The 17,901-nt window shown below is 48.2% G+C and overlaps 1 long non-coding RNA gene across 1 annotated transcript; it reads right to left on the reverse strand.

The window, feature by feature from the left end:
• Nucleotides 1-16,189: 16,189 nt before the first annotated feature.
• LOC122624469 lies at nucleotides 16,190-17,901 on the reverse strand. The gene is made up of 3 exons (XR_006326472.1): nucleotides 17,575-17,901; nucleotides 17,230-17,464; nucleotides 16,190-17,160 (listed from the first exon to the last, which is right to left on the reverse strand). It is a non-coding gene; the product is annotated as an uncharacterized LOC122624469 (long non-coding RNA).

A 17,901-nucleotide genomic window follows, 5' to 3' on the forward strand; every position in this document is an offset into this window, starting at 1 on the left:
ACAGTATCTAGGAGTGGCGTCGTGGTACAGACGCTTTGTACCGGATTTTGCAACGTTGGTACAACCACTGAACGCACTCCTAAAGAAACAAGCAAAATGGGAATGGACTGACGCCCACCAAGAAGCATTCGAGGCCGTCAAAACTAGGTTGGTCGCCGACCCGATCCTGGCATGCCCCGACTTCACACGGACGTTCGTGCTACAGACGGACGCCAGCGACTACGGGCTGGGCGCTATCCTCACACAGCACTCCGAGCAAGGCGAGCGGGTGATATCCTACTCCAGCAGATCGCTGAACGGAGCGGAGAAAAATTATTCTGCAACAGAGAAGGAATGTTTAGCAATAGTGTGGGCTGTCAGGAAATTAAGACCATACCTGGAGGGCTACCATTTCAAAGTGATAACGGATCACATGGCCCTGAAGTGGCTGAACAGCATCGAGAGTCCGTCCGGAAGGATCGCGAGATGGGCATTGGAGCTCCAACAATACGACTTCGAGATTTCGTACAGAAAGGGCCAGCTGAACATCGTCGCGGACGCCCTATCGAGGCAGCCGCTGCAGGAAACGAGCCGCAGGATAACGGAAGAAGGGCAACCGGACGAACAGCAGGAGTGCAAGTGGATAGATGCGGATTTTGTGGGCCCATTGCCGAGGTCAAGGCACGGCAATTCGATGCTGCTGGTCCTGGTGGACAGGTTCTCCAAGTGGACCGAGATCGTTCCGATGCGTATGGCGACCACCGAGACGCTGCGAAAGGCCGTGCGAGAGCGGATAGTGGCTAGGTACGGAGTGCCAAAGGTCATGATCACGGACAACGGAGTCCAGTTCACGAGCAGGGCATTCAAGAGGTTTTTGGAGGAGCTGGGTGTAAAACACCAGCTCACGGCTCCATACACCCCACAAGAAAACCCGACCGAAAGGGCCAACAGGACCGTGAAGACGATGATCGCGCAGTTCACGGGGGCCGATCAGAGGACATGGGACGAGAACTGGCCAGAGCTGCAGTTGGCGGTGAACACGAGCGTGGCAGAAACCACTGGATACTCGCCGGCATTTATAACGCAGGGAAGAGAACCGAGGCTGCCGAATGCGTTGTTCGACGAACAGACGGCCGGAACGGGCAGATGTCCACAGACGCCGGCGGAAAACGCGGGAAAACTGAAGGAGATCTTCGAACTGGTGCGGAGGAACATGGAGAAGGCAGCGCAGGATCAGGCGCGCCACTATAATCTCCGGAGGAGGCCGTGGAAACCCAAGGTGGGCGAAACTGTGTGGGCCAAGGAGCACCACCTATCAAAAGCAGCTGAGGGCTTCGCGGCAAAACTGGCACCGAAGTTCGACGGGCCGTTCAAAATAAAGAAATTCACGTCGCCGGTGATTTGTATTTTGGAACACGCCACAACGAAGAAGACAAAAACGGCTCATATTAGCGATTTGAAGCCGGGAAGCGCGGGCGCCGGCGGGCCAGAGGACAACGAGAGCGACACACCACAATAAAACCCTTTCGCGAAGAAGGGGGGAAGACGATACAGGGTATCGAGAAGTCGGAAGTCGCAGTTAATCACTCACACACACACACACACACACACAAAGGCCCGTTGGAGCGCGAGAGCGGGACAGGGAGGGTACACAGCCGGAAAACCGTTAACGGCTAACGCACACGATTGCGAATTCCGTAGGAGGCAGGTGCACGGAGGAGAATCCCGTTACCGGTACAGGCCCCGCGGAATAACGGCGGAAAGGAATAAATCGAAAACCGAGGGTTCGTCGCGGCGGAAAAAGCTAGCAGCATTCTTTTGAAATCAAGTCGGCACGAGATGAGCAGCTACGTAGAGAACAACCGGGAGGTGAGGGTGACCGGCACCGGGGAACAGCCCGGAGCGATATGGAGGGCGGACTCCGAGTCCTACCTCCAGCTTCTGGCGTCACCCTTGGTGTCGCGATCCCCATCCCCGGTCCAGGAGGACACGGAGGAGGTGCCCGACACGGAGCTGTCGGAGGACGAGGCGATGGAGGCGATGGAGGCGATGGAGGCGATCCGCGATGAACCCGTGGGTTACGTGTCCCTCTCCTCAGAGAGCGAGGAGGACGACGGGGGTGAGACCGTCACCCCGGTGGTATCCTCGGAGGAGGACGAAGGAGGCCGGAGCGCGAAGGCGAGGATGGCCTACCGCAGCGTGCGGCGGGCGACACAGGGCCACGGTCGGATTCGTTTGGGAGAGGCGATGCCGTCGAAGGACCCGCGGGAGGTGCGCGAATTCGCGGAGGCACGGATCGCCACGCTGCGGCGGTTCGAGCGGATGGTGGTGGAGCGGAAGGCAGCCGCCGCCAAGGCCGCGTGGGAAAGACGCCTGTCGGAGTGGCAAGAGGAGGAGGAGGCACTGTGGGTGCCCCACGCACCGTCGTTACCACCACGGCAGCCGCCGTTGCCCCCGACCCCCCCGCCGCCGTCGCAGCCGCCACCGCCACCAACAACGCAGCAGCAGCAGGAGCAGCCGCAGCCGCCGACGCCGGAGCCGCAGCACCCGGAGATGCCGCAGCCACCGACGCCGCAGCCACTGCCGCCACCGCCGCCACCGGCGCAGTCACAGCCACCAACGCAGCAGCAGCAGGAGCAGCCGCAGCCGCCGACACCGGAGCCGCAGCACCCGGAGATGCCGCAGCCACCGACGCCGCAGCCACAGCCGCAGCTACCGCCACCGGCGCAGTCACAGCCGCCGACGCAGCAGCAGCAGGAGCAGCCGCCGACACCGGAGCCGCAGCACCCGGGGATGCCGCAGCCACCGACGCCGCAACCGCAGCCGCCGTTGCCGCCGACGCCGCCACCGGCGCAGCCGCAGCCACCACCGCCACCACGCACGCCAACACCGCCGCCAGCACCACCGACGCCGCCACCCCAGGATGAGGACGGGGCCCCGGTGCGAGCGGCAGCAGTCCTGGGAAGTGGACCAGGCGCACGTCGCGCAAACGCTGCGCACGATCGGCCTGGGCGGCCGCCGGTGGCACCAGCAAACGGTGACCTGGACGTGGCCCGCACCGCCGGAGGACACGCCGGAGGCCCGCGTGTGGGAGGAGGTGGGCGCGGTCGGACGGAGGCCGGTGGAGAAGCGAGCGCGCGACCCGCAAGTTCGCGCACGGGTAGAGGTCGAAGACGCGGGAGAGAACCCGGAGAAGGGTCCGTGGGTGTGGCCCGTACCACCACCACCGAAGCTCGCGCGGCAGGAATCGTGCCCCGAGGCAAGATCGCCACCGCAGCGACCATGCCTCCGCAGGCAGCAGTCGCTGGGCGGGAAGCCCTGGAAGGAGCTCGAGCGCGCGGAGTGGCCACCCAGAGTGGTCGAGGAGGCCGAGGCCCAGGCGAGAAGAAGCCACAAGGACCGCTGGGCCAAGCTGTTCGCGCTGGACGGCCAGCGGTTCCGGCTGAAGGTGCGTCGCGGCGGGGGCATTCAAGTCTATGTGCCCGAAAAAAAAAAAAAAAAAAAAAACGAAGACGACGACTGAGAGTTGTGGGTCAGGGGAGGGTAAGGGCACATGTTGCACAGTAAAAAAATAGGTGCGAGACATCTGCAGCAGCCAGGCACGCGGGCCAGCAATCGGACGCGGGGCCAGGCACGCGGGCCGGCAAGTCGACGCGAGGCTGCCGCAGGCGCGGAGACGGAAGAGGAGGCCTCCAGGGCGCTTGAGGACCAGGGGCAGCCGCCCGGAGCATGGAGGGGCATTTCATCCGAGATCCCTGAAGAAGGGCCTCCAGGGTGCCCGTGTCCAGGGCCGGCAACCCTGGAGCATTAAGGGGCTTCATGGCATGCAAGAGGAGCTAAAAAAAAGAGAGGATGTGTAAATATGGCGTTTTTTACAATAAATTCCGTAAACTTACCTCCATTGAGCTGCAACTCCGAAATCCACGTGACTGGAGAAAATCGGGATGGGGGCGCTACGATAATAGCGGTCGATCGATAGTGAGATCGATAGGGAACAAAAATACTGGATATTAAATTGATTTTCAACACGCTGCCACACTATTGGCAGCAATCGGCACGACATCGGAACATCGGAACAGGAAGTGGCAACGCCGGTCGCCAATATCGATAACTCGATCGCGCAATCAGCGATGGGACAATATCGGTAGGAGTCGGAGATGGCAACGCCGGTCGCCAACATCGATAAGTCGATCATGGTGAGTATCGGTGGAGTTGCCAGGGATGCGAAGCGAGGAAGAGGCGGCAAGTTTAAATGCGGAGCTGGTGACGAGAAGCGGATGGCAACAGATACAGGAGGCTGGAGGAGGGCGCAAAGATCAAGATGCCGAGTCGAGACGTCGAACGACAGGGTCTACTAGGCTGAGGCTGCCGGGCTGAGATCAAGGAGGCGCAGGTCGACGTGAGGAGGATGGAAGGTTAAGGATCAAGATGCCACGTCGAGATGCTCGAATATGCTGAGACGTAAGGCTGCGATCAGGAAGGCGCAAGGAGGTTCAAGATGCCAAGTCAAGACGCTGAACGACGGGGTCTAATAAGCTGCGACTGCCAGGCTGAGAACAAAGGGCGCAGGGTCGACAAGAGGTGATTGAGGAAGTTGCCCATGCAAGGAGACACCGAAGCAGAGGACCGCCGGAAGCAGCATTCTTTTGAAATGTTCCGAAGAAAGGGGGAGATGTGAGGAGTCTTAAAACTCCCCACAAATCCGGGTGTAGGAGATCGGCATAGCAACAGCGAAGACGGCTGGAATGCGAGAGGAGCCAAGGGCGGTCAGGTCGAACGGGAAATAATGGACCTTGGACCCCGGCAAAGCGGAGAGACCGTGAATTAACGGTACCGCGCTGGACCTTGGACTCGAACCCGCCAAGGGCGTAGAGGTCATACGGTAACGGTGCGGACTTTGGACAGGCACAAAGAGGACGCACCGTGAACTAACGGGACATGTTTGGACCTTGTACCCGAGCGAGCCGTGTGCAAAACGGGAAATAACGGGATTCCCGCAGCCGATATAAGGGACGGCGCCGGCGCAGCTCGGGACAGTCAAGAAGAAGTACGCGAGGGCCTTACAGCCATACGGAAAGCTAAGGAGTACGCGACGAGTCGATACCGAGTGACAGTGAAACGACGGGAACACAAGTGCGTCAAGCGGGCATCCAGAGTGGAGCGCCGCACGTGAAGATCAGCGAAGGACGAGCGAACACAAGGACCTAGCGTGGTCAGAAAGGGACAGTGGAGTCAGTGGTCGCAACGGTGGTTCGGAGGGAAGCGCTAGCTTAACTCGTGGACGATACACCCTGCCCCATAACATCCTAAGCCCCGGTCGAGCCCGCAGGCTATCCTTCGGCGAGGACCTAGCGTAGTCAGAAAGGGACGGTGGAGTCAGTGGTCGCAACGGTGGTTCGGAGGAGAGCGCTAGCTTAACTCGTGGACGATACACCCTGCCCCATAACATCCTAAGCCCCGATCGAGCCCGCAGGTTATCCTTCGGCGAGGGCAACAAGTGCCTGGCACACGCAGGAAGGGACGGTGGAGTCAGTGGTCGCACGGTGGTTCGGAGTGGAGCGCTAGCTTAGCTCGTGGACGATACACCCTGCCCCATAACATCCTAAGCCCCAGGCGAGCCGGTACGGATCCCCGTCGGCAGCGACGCAGGCGTACGACGGAAGGACGACGAGGGAGCAACGACGTGCATCCAGCGGCGAGGATCACCGAATCCTGGTCAACAAGTGACGATAAATAAAAGTGGTTAAATCTGAGAATCCGTCTTCTTCTTGGTCGGGCAATCACACAAATCATAAATTTGGTGGGACGAACAAACAAAATCTCTGAGCTAGCCGTTGCATTTCGTAGCGAGCAGAAACAAGAAAAACAGTTCGTTACAACGCACTTTCCATCGATGTCAGCAGGCCTGATGACAGTTGATGATTTGCTGTATGTATTAATATAAATTGGGAAAATCACATATATATTTGTCAGATCTTCAGTAAATTTCACACGTGGTCAAATGTTGAGGGCAAAAAACCAATGCAAGCTGCCTTGGCGCCGCGACCAATAAGACTTCTACCTCCAAATGTAGGACAGGCAGCAGACGCAGTTAAAGTTAGATAACGATTTAAACTATTACTTGGCAGTATTTGCCTTGAAAAACTCTTATCCGGTCTACACGATGCTCGCGGATTTATAATCAGGGACTATTCACAAAGTTAAACTGCCCTCGATCACGCCTTCCAGAAAAGAGAACGGAAGTATGAAAATCAAATGTGACCGAAGCTTGCCACAATCCTACTCGGGAATTTTTGTGGTATTTCTATAAAATATTCAATTTTGCCAGGATTTTAACTTGGCTATAATGGTTCGTTACCAAATGAGTGCGATAGCACATACAAGGTTGCCATTTTGCCTCGACTCCCACAGAGTCAAACGGGCAAGTATTTGTAAATTGCAATAATTTTTTGCCAATCCAGGGAGGTCCCATTGATAGACCATTATGCAATATTGTATAATATATTATATATTATATATTGTATAATTGTATAATAATTCCACGTTAGGGCATTTTTTTTTAGATATTTTCCTCTTGGTTTTTTTTTTTGGCTGTTTCACTAATTCCATATCCAATTGTCTTCTTCGACATTTTCTTCTGTGGGCTTTATCGCTTTATTCTTTACCTTCCAGTTTTTTTCTTGTAAAAGGTATTCCACTTCGCTTTCTTAAAGGATTTCCTCCAGGAATTCCTTGGTTTCCTCGCGGCACCATTTTTTGGGTGATATTTCTTTTATAAAGCTGGTAATATTAACGGTCTTTCGTTTCATCGCGGCTCGTTCCAGCTTGCAAACGGCTTCGATGCAGCGAATATGTTGCACCACGAATTTATCCGCTCGCACTGGTCGGTGGAAGATACTCATATCCGTGTTTTTTAAATCCTATAAATAGGCTTCCACAAGTGCCGAAGAGCCGATATCATATATCGAGCAGAACTTTTCCTTCATCACGTTTGCCCATAACACAAAATATTTGCACAACTTTATTATTGGTGACATCAGATCAGGCAGAAAATAAGGATTTGGCCGACAGCGGACAGAATTGCATTTTAACGCTTCTTCTTCGGCAGCGTTTTTTATATTCAGGATAAACTCCAAAACGTTCTCATCAACTTCCTTCTCCTTTCTCATTATGATCCTGGTCAGCAAATGTAGGTATTCTGGTGAGCAGATTCTTTTCTTTCCTGTAGCTCGAAAGAAAGTCTCCTTTTTCGTCTTCTCCTGAGGATTGGCTTAGTGCGACAATCAGCTGATTTTATTGTTTCCGCAAAACTGTCCTTTGTCTCACATGTTGCCGCTAGACCAATGCATCTTACATAACAAACCTTTAGGTTCGGCAATTTTCCTTTAAAAACGGTCTTCCGGCATATCATTTTAATGAGGTGGGCCATGCCAAGTCTAATATAGCAGGGTGGCAAATCCGTCCATTCCTCCGGCAAAAGACTTTGGAAACATTTTTGTATATACGTCTTAATGCGGCACTCGTTAAAGCTTGAGCTTATTTCATCGTGCAATGCCAAGGACAAATCGGACCCAACCTCCAGTGGGAAATGTCCTGATTTCGATATAAGTCTGCTCAGCCAAAACTGTATGCTGGCTGTATCATGTTTAGCCGACAGCATTTGAAAAACTGGAAATATGCTGTCGTCAATTTGGTATAAAACAAGAGAGAACGCTATAGTCGAGTTCCCCGACTATCTGATACCCGTTACACAGCTAGTGGAAGTGCGAAGGAGAGTCTTCAACACTGACAGTTTTTGGCGGTTTGTGGGCGTTAGAGTGGGTGTGGCAAAACGATTTTTGGTATATTGAGTTAATTTTACAAGACTAACAAAAATGTGAAAAAATTTCAAAACATTTTTCAAAAGTTTGTGGGCGTTAGCGTGGGCGTGGCAATTACAATAGAATTACAATTACAATACAATTAAGAAAATGAAAAAATATCAAAACATTTTTTAATAGTGTGGGCGTGGCACTTTTGGGCGGTTTGTGGGCGTGGCAATATAAATCGACAAACTTGCGTTGCGTCTATGTCTCTAGAGTCTGTATGCTTTTTCTCAACTTTCTAGCTTTTATAGTTCCTGAGATCTCGACGTTTATACGGACGGACAGACAGACGGACATGGCCATATCGACTCGGCTATTGATCCTGTTCAAGAATATATATACGGAAACGCTTCCTTCTGCCCAATACATACTTTTCAACAAATCTAGTATAGCCTTTTACTCTACGAGTTACGTGTAAAAAAACATAACTTGAGTTGCCGTTCGGTTTTTGAATGGGTAACACAACGCTTCCAGTTGCGTCGACAGAAATTTTTCTAATGGTTTTTAGCCTTGATGTATATGTTTTTATTTGGGCTCCCGTGCAGTAAATGCAAAAAATTTTATCCAGTCCAATATCAAGGATGCAGCTAGCCAATTCACCCTCATACTTTTAACGATATAATGATGAAACTGGATCACGATCCTTGGTGATTCCTAGATGCCTGTTGGTTGCCTATTCACGAAGTTTTCGAGGAGTTGGTAACTTTGGGATGAAACTTGGTTCTGGGTCGTCATCATTTATATTGTCGGTGGCCTCCTTCCTTCACAATGCGGTTTTTTTTTAAAAGCAATTCGTTCCCAATTTCAAGTCTTCTGGATTCAGTGCACCGTCGTTTGTTAATATGGGGAATACCTCGGATATCGATATGCCGCAATGTTCATCGAGTTTCACAAGGCAATGTCCTTTTAAAATTGAGCTGCACTCGTTACAATAGCCTTCAATTCTAAGCCATATATTATCCACTTCGTCGGTAAGTTTTGCCCTTATGAAGTTAAATGTACACGGAAGAGGAACTTTTTTCGTATATCAGCTTGGCTATTATATCCGTCCAGTTACGTTGCAGATAGCTGTTTAATCTCAATTCCGTTTTTGGTCCATTGTATTTCCACAATTCCTGGTCTAATTCCAGGTTAACATATAAAATAGGCAATGGTCCATTTTTAGAAGCTTCTATGGTCTGCAACTCTGGGTCATGATCTGGAGATGTGCTATTTAAAGTGTTATTATTGCCAGTGCTATCCAGCTGCTTAATGCCACATCATTCTTTCACCACGGTTATAATGTTATTCCGATGGATTCTGGCGTAGAAATTTAGCGTCTTCGCGCTGATTGTTCCTTGCAATTTGTTACTAATATCCATCCAAACATTATCGCTTCTTGACTTAAGAGTTCCAGTCTCCGTAAAAATATTCCCTTTGCAAAATGCATACAAACATATATTTTTCTGAAAGATAATTTTATTCTCTATTTGATAGAACAAAAATTTTTTTGTTATTTAACGTACAACAAGATCGAAAGTCTACACATTCGTGGAAGCGGACGTCTTTCGATAGCGCTGCGCGAAAATCTCGTGTTAACGTGGTTGTGCTGAACAGTGTTAGCGGCAAATCTGCAAAAACAAACGGTGGACTTGTGCCATAGTTCTGCGCGTAACCTAGGCGTGCTGAATGACCGCGTGTTGCAGGTGGTTAGCAAAATATATAAGTTTGCAATTCTTGCAGCTGATAAAACAGCTGACAGCGCTGCCAACTTATCTCGGTGGGCGATCATGAGCGAGTGGCGTTGCCACATCAACCGTAAGACCAGTGCTGAGGTGCGAACGTTGGGCGCGTAATTTCAAAATTAAATTCAAAATTTGATTTAATTTAATTTAAACAAATAAGTGCCACGCATAAAAAGCTCGAAAAAATGAGCAGCGATCAAAAGAATGAGCGTAGAAGCTCCGTCAACCCAAGAAATGCTTGCTACTCCTATTTCTCAACTAGAGATATAGATCAAAATCAGAAGTCGACAAAGAGCAACTCGACTCTACTGACCGTCGACAGCAAGAGAGCCAGCTCTTGCTCACCCTCTCTGCTCACCCCAACTCCCGCATCATGGAGTTACCAATGCCAAACCCCATCACCGCCGGCTTCGCTGAATGAAGCTCCAACAACAAGCAGTGCTAAAATTTCTGCAGTAAACTCACCACCAATAATTAAACCAACTCCCAATACTGCGAGTTCGGTCCCAAAGGCCGCACAACAAAATAAAATGGCAACAAAAACAGTTAGCCACGATAAGCAACAAGCGGGCCCAGCTATACAGACCGGTATGGACCGCTACATCCAGATTAAGCGCAAGCTTAGTCCACCCAACACGGTTGGCAATAAACCAAAGATCAATCGAACCAACAAAAGCACCGATCAAACGAGGAGCTCCAATGAAAACCGATTCTCCATCTTAGCAGAGGCGGACAACAACCAACCAGAGTTGGGGCAGGAGACCCAAAGGAAACCTAAGCCCCCACCTATTTACATAAGGGAAAAAAGTTCAAGCGCCCTGGTCAACAAAATTGTTGCGCTGGTCGGGGACGAGAATTTCCATGTTGTTCCGCTTATTAAAGGGAATATACACGAAACAAAGGTTCAAACGAAGTCCGAAGAACACTTCCGAGCTGTGTCTAAGTACCTGGAAGACACAAAAAAGAACTTTTACACCTATCAACTAAAAAGAAGCAAGGGACTGCAAGTTGTGCTAAAAGGTATAGAACCTGACGTCACCCCCTCCGAAATTCAGGAAGCCCTTAAGGCCAGGGGCTTCTGTGCCAAAAATGTTAGCAATATTGTTAACAGAAACAAAAAACCGCAACCACTTTTCAAGGTAGAGCTCGAACCAGATAGCAAAGCCTTAAAGAAAAACGAAGTGCACCCGATCTACAAGCTGCAGCTCTTACTGCATCGAAGAATCACCGTGGAAGAACCCCACAAACGCAACGGCCCTGTTCAATGCACAAACTGCCAAGAGTATGGACACACCAAGACATACTGCACACTTCGGACGGTCTGCGTAGTCTGCGGAGACTTCCACAACTCCGTAAACTGCCCCGCAAACAAAGAAGACCCCCAAATGAAAAAATGTGGCAACTGTGGAGGAAACCATACGGCAAACTACAGAGGCTGTGCGGTCTACAAGGAGCTGAAGAGTCGCATGCGACGAGCGACAGCTACGCACCAACAACATTTCGCCAAGGCAGCCAGATCATCTTTTGGGCAGCTAGATACAACCAAGGGAATCTCCTACGCCGAAGCACTAAGAACAGGCATGGAAAATCCGCCCCAGCCTCACTCAGAAAATGCTCAGCAGGTTCCAGTGCAGCCGCAAAGCAAATTGGAATCTATGATGTTCACCATGCAACAAAGTATGATGGAACTTATGTCATTCATAAAAACAACCATGCAAACCCTTGTTCAGAACCAGAACATGGTAATTCAGTTGCTTGTAGCACAACAGTCCAAATAATAAATGACTAACCTACGTATATCCATGTGGAATGCCAACGGTATTTCACGGCATAAACTTGAAATAACTCAATTCCTAAACGTAAATCACATCGACGCCATGCTGCTGGTTGAAACGCACCTCACAGGGAGATATAACTTCTATATAAGAGGCTATACCTTTTACCGCACAGATCATCCGGATGGCAAGGCCCACGGCGGAACGGGCATCTTAATCAGAGAACGCATCAAACACCACTTTCATCAAAGGTTTGCAACAAATTACCTGCAAGCCACGTCCATAAAAGTGATCTCAGGAAACGGCAACCTTTGCATTGCCGCTGTCTACTGCCCACCTCGATTTAATATCTCTGAAGGTCAATTCATGGACTTCTACAACACTCTGGGGGATCGCTTCATAGCCGCAGGAGACTACAACGCCAAACACACGCACTGGGGTTCACGCCTCGTGACTCCCAAGGGAAGGCAACTGTATAATGCACTTATAAAGGTGAGCAATAAACTGGACTACGTTTCCCCTGGTAGCCCCACATATTGGCCTGCAGACCCAAAAAAGATCCCAGATCTAATTGATTTCGCGGTGACAAAAAACATCCCACGCAATTTAATAAGCGCCATAGCACTACCGGATCTCTCATCTGACCACTCGCCTTTGTTGATAAGCCTTCTTCAAAGCCCAGAAATTGCGGACCACTTCCACATGCTGACGTCGCACAACACTAACTGGATGAAATACAGAAAGTATGTGAGTTCCCACATTGAGCTAACTCCCCAACTAAATATCGAAGCGGACATCGACTGCTCCACCGCCGCACTGGAAGAGGTACTCGTCACAGCAGCTAGGATCTCAACCCCAAAACGGAAGGATGCGGAATTTAAGAAGTTCAAAACCAACCGGCAAATTGAACAGCTGGTTCTGGAAAAGAGGCGTCTGCGACGAGCGTGGCAAACCGGCAGATCGCCATGTTCAAAGCAACGTCTTACTGAAGCCACCCGCAATCTAAACCGGGCCCTGAAGCAAGAAGCTGAAAATGAACAACTTAAATATATTGGAAAACTCTCGCCAACTAGCACAAAGCATCCCTTGTGGAGGGCTCACCCAAATCGAAGCTCTCCAATTCAAACCGTCACTCCTATAAGGAATTCTTCAGGGTGCTGGGCCCGCAGCGACAAAGATAGAGCCGAATCATTTGCCTTACATCTCAGAGGCGTTTTTCAGCCGAACCCTGCAGCAAATGATTATGTTCCTCCGCAAATCCACCTCGAAACTGAATCCACGCCAACTACATTTCAGCCGACCGAGATCAAAAAAGTCATCAGGGAGCTAAAACCAAAAAAGGCTCCAGGCGGTGACCTAATAACTACAAAAATGATAATGGAACTTCCGTACTGTGCTATTAAGGTCATCTGCAAACTCTTCAATGGAATCATAAGTCTCGGCTACTATCCAAGGAAATGGAAAAAATCAATTATTATAATGATACCGAAGCCCGGAAAAGATCACACGATTCCGTCATCTTACAGACCAATAAGTTTATTATCATGCCTGTCCAAATTATTCGAAAAATGCCTTCTAACGCGTATAATACCATATATGGGGGCCCACAACATTATTCCAGCCCATCAATTTGGCTTCAGAGAAAAACACGGAACTATAGAGCAGGTAAACAGAATAACATCAGAAATTCGCACAGCCTTCGAACATAGGGAATATTGCAGCGCGATATTTCTCGACGTATCTCAAGCATTGGACCGTGTCTGGCTCAAAGGTCTCATGCATAAAATCAAAACACACTTGCCCGGGTACACCCATAAACTCCTTGAATCCTACCTCTACAATAGAGCCTTCGCAGTAAGATGCAATACAACAATTTCCGATAGCTACACTATCGAAGCTGGGGTCCCTCAAGGTAGCGCACTTGGGCCAACTCTATTCGTCCTTTACACAGCAGATATTCCCACGAGTGACCGACTAACAACATCCACCTTCGCCGACGACACTGCGATCCTTAGCCGCTCCAGATGCCCAGTCCGTGCAACAACCCAACTCGCCAACCATCTCGTGGTAGTCGAGAAGTGGCTATCTGACTGGCGTATTAAAATAAACGAACAAAAGTGTAAACACATAACGTTTACCCTTAACAGACAAACTTGCCCTCCGCTCTGTATGAATAGCACGCAGATCCCCCAAGTTAATGAAGTAACGTATCTCGGCATCCACCTCGACAGACGTCTAACATGGCATAGACATATCAAATGCAAGAAACTGCACCTAAAACTGAAAGCCAGCAGCCTCCACTGGATTATAAACTCACGATCGCCCTTGTGCCTGGACTACAAGGTCCTGCTCTACAACTCCACTCTTAAGCCAATCTGGACGTATGGCTCCCAGCTGTGGGGGAACGCGAGCAGAACCAACATAGACATCATTCAGCGAGCCCAATCAAAGATCCTGCGAACTATCACTGGGGCACCATGGTATATTCGTAACCAAAACATCCACAGGGACCTCGGCATTCTCGCAGTAAAAGATGAAATAGACAAGCAAAAAGCGTCGTACAATGAAAAACTATCTGTCCACCCAAATCCTCTAGCAAGGGTCTTGACTCGGGTCTCCAGCCGAACCCGCTTGCAACGTACAGACCTTCCAACCCAGCCATAACTTGTCAGGGCCACTGTCTCAGTCTACATGACTCCTAGTTAGGTTATAGTATAAGATTTGATACACTTATTGTTAGTCTCGTAAATGAGAAGATTCAATAAATAAAAGCAAAGCATTTAAAAAAAAAAAAAAAAAAAGTTTTTATAGACTTATTTTGTTTATTCATATTCAGGAGCAATAGCCAAGCCGATCTAGCCATGTCCGTATGAACGTCGAGATTTCGGAAACTATAAAAGATAAAAAGTTCAGATTAGACATGCAAATTCTAGTGGCGATATCAACTGTTTTGGCCTCTTTAAAATAACAAATTATTTATTTTATACATAACATGGGAATATACTAGATTCGTTGAAAAGTATGTAACAGGCAAAAGGAAGCGAATTTGACCATACGCGTTTTTGCCCATATATATACTCTTGATCAGGATCAATAGTCGAGTCGATCTGACCATTTTATTATTTGTCTTTCCAATTTCTATCGGTATGCCAAACAATTGTTTACCACACCCACAAGCCGCCCATAACCCCCGCGCCCCAATGCCAAAAAGAATGTTTAACTTTCTCGATCGCTTTAGCTGAGTAACGGGTCTGATAGTCGAGGAACTCGACTATAGCGTTCTCTCTTGTTTCTCCCTGTTTTCGTTCCGACCGAAGCAGATAAGCAGCCTCAGCTGCAGCTTTTATCGCGCCTGAGCTCCTGTTAGTGCATCCGAATTGGATCAGATGTGGCGAGTGTTTACGATCCGTAAGGCGCATTCAAATTGTTTTCAAGCACCCGTTAGTATGGTGTGCGGGGGCTGGGCCGCGGGATGTGGGGTGCGGGGTCCGTGGTCTGGGCTGCGTGGTGCGGGGTCCAGGGTGCTTGGTGTGTGGTCCAGGGTGCTTGGTGCGGGGTCCGGGGTGCTTGGTGCTTGGTCCGGGGTGCATGGTGCGGGGTGCGGTACAAGACAAACAAATATGTGAAAAAATTTCAAAATATTTTTCAAAAGTATGGGCGTGGCAGTTTTGGGGGTTTGTGGGCGTTAGGGTGGGCGTGGCAAAAGTTTTTCGTAGATCGATAGAAATTGACAATACTAATAAGAAAATGAAAAAAATAGCAAAACATTTTTCAAATGTGTGAGCGTGGCGGTTTTGGGGCGTTAGAGTGGGCGAGGCAACATGAATCGAGGCTCTTGAGCTGCGTCTGGAGTCTGTATGGAGTCTGGAGTCTGTATGCATAGTCTCAACTTTCTAGCTTTTATAGTTCTTGAGATCTCGACGTTCATACGGACGGACAGACGGACATAGCCAGATCGTCTTGGCTATTCATCCTGATCAAGAATATATATACTTTATATGGTCGGAAACGCTTCCTTCTGCCTGTTACATAATTTTCAACGAATCTAATAAACTCTTTTACTCTACGAGTAACAGCTATATCTATAACCATATGATACTTGTCAAATGGTGAAAGTATTCCTTTGCGACATGTGTACGGAATATTTCCAGCTGACCAGTCTAATCCTAATATTCTAATAATATTCTGTTTATATAATGTTGATGCTAAGAGTCTCATGATCCAATTCCTTTATGTTAAATGGCGGTTTAAAAGGAAAGAAAGTATGACTTCCTGATGGCAGATACTATTATTGATCATCCTTGCATGATTTTAATAGTGTAATTTTATATTTAGGAAATCAAATAAGCAATACGTATGGTGACAACATTGCGTTCGATTGTCAGCCCTTGAGATCTTTATTAAGATTGGGTATCTTTTTTTCAGCATTTTTGGAATTCCAAATTACAACAGATTATTTATTTTTATCACAAACATATAATTCCCAAGAGTGCAACCTACAAAGGTTAACTATTTTATAATCTGATTAGAAGGGTTCATATGATACAGACGTTCAAATAGATTTAACTTGATTGTGTTTCAAAATTCCCAAAAACATGAGTACAAATAAAACGGTATGTACTTATATATAAACTCTCGCTATCAACTAAGCAACCTGTTTTAATAAAATATAACACAAACAAGTCAAATTCCCAAAATGAGCAAACAAGTTTATTATAAAATTTGTAAAAAATACCTTAAATAAAAGTATGTAACAGACAGAAGGCAGGTTTCCGACCATATAAAGTATATATAATATTGATCACGATCAATAGCCGAGTCGAACTGACCATGTCCGTCTGTCCGTATGAACGCCTCGATAGCTACAATGTTGAGATAAAGTATGCAGCTTTCAGAGACTTAAGCGCAGTGCAAGTTCGTTTCTGCGGGGTGCATGGTCCTGGCTGGCAAAAGGAAAACCTTTTGATATTTGTTGTATTTTTTGATGTCTTGTAAATTTTTATCGAATTGCTAAAAAGTTTATGTCTCATTTTCGGGCACTGCTCTGCACTATTTGGAAAAAAACAACAAATATGAAGCGGCAGAGCTTCGTCCGAATTCGGCTTAACTTCTGTATTCGAAACTTCGCTAGACGAAGCCTGTAATATTTCTTTTTTCGAACATTGCGCGAGGAAAATTTCGGGCAGGGAATTTCAGTACTTAATTCCAATACCTCGCACACAAGGGTAAGGGGGCAAAATTGAACACAAGACAGCCACACTCTTCTTCCCGCTCTTATTACACTTCAGTACCAATCCCTAAGGAATCCCTAGAGATTTCTCAGGAATCGTTGAGGAATCCCACAAACTCTCGCTAGAGAGCCTCAAAAGGAGAGTGGCGAAATCTTTTCAGGCCAAACAGAAATGACGGAATGTTACCCAACCGCGTTTCTCCACTCACGACGCAACCATTCAGAAAAGGCTAAACCGATGGCGCAGGAATGCCGGCAAAGGCGGAACAAATTCTACAAACGGCAAGTAAAAGTCGTAAACTTCAAACTAGGCTAAAACAAGGATTATCGAGGAACATGGACCAAATACCTACCTACAAAATAGCTTCTCTAACGACGAGGAGAAAATAGACATGTTAATGAGACTTATACTATACATTAGGGACATCCACTTATGAAACTAAATTTAAAATAAAATAAATAAAATTAATAATACGGAGATGAAGGAGTCGGTTGGCTAAAAATTCTTGATGAAAAGCGAAGAAAGGCCCTCTTCAGCTCCATTGAAAACCTGCAAAGCAATGAACTTATATCTTCGTCTCAATATCCTGGGGAAAAATTAGAAAAAAATAATAAAGTTCATTAATAATTAGTTGAATATCCACAGCAATACTCACCTAAGCTATCCGACGCCTATCGACGCAGTGACCTTGCTGATCCTGACGATGCGCACCTGAATGAAGACACCCTCCTGGCCATGCACTGAAGAACCTGCAAAGATAAGAGACACGAGCAGGATAAACGAACGGCTAAAGCATGAGGAAACTAAGTCGACTCAACAGCATTATTCTTTACACAATGCCACTTATCTGAAACTTTTGTCGCCAATCCATCGTAACGTTCTACACTCCACTGCGCAAACGAACATGCAAAGAAGAGACACAAGACGGATTAACGCGTGGCGAAACATGGTCAAGCTAAGTCTACTTAGCTTGCATTTATGTTCGTACAACGCCACCTACCCGTAATATACTGCAGCTGATCCGTTAAAGTGTCAAACTACTGCCGCTCTTTTTAATCGGAAGCTCCACTGGCGGTAGAAAAGGGGTCAGACTTCCCAGTGCTGATTCTACTCCTGCGCTGTCGCGAGTGGTGACTGGATCCCTCAGTCAGTACAAAATGTCGCTCATTTAGCCCTTATTTGACAAAAAATCTATGATCCTTAAAAGACGTCTCCTTCATACAATGCTTCCTCGTCGATGTTGGCCGAATGCGCGGTTCCCCTGCTCCTTTAAGTAACCGAAATTGTGGTCCTCGAATTTATCTTTTTGTCCCGCAGCGACATATAT

Source organism: Drosophila teissieri, chromosome X, assembly GCF_016746235.2.
Source record: "Drosophila teissieri strain GT53w chromosome X, Prin_Dtei_1.1, whole genome shotgun sequence".
In the NCBI taxonomy this organism is placed as follows: Eukaryota; Metazoa; Arthropoda; class Insecta; order Diptera; family Drosophilidae; genus Drosophila; species Drosophila teissieri.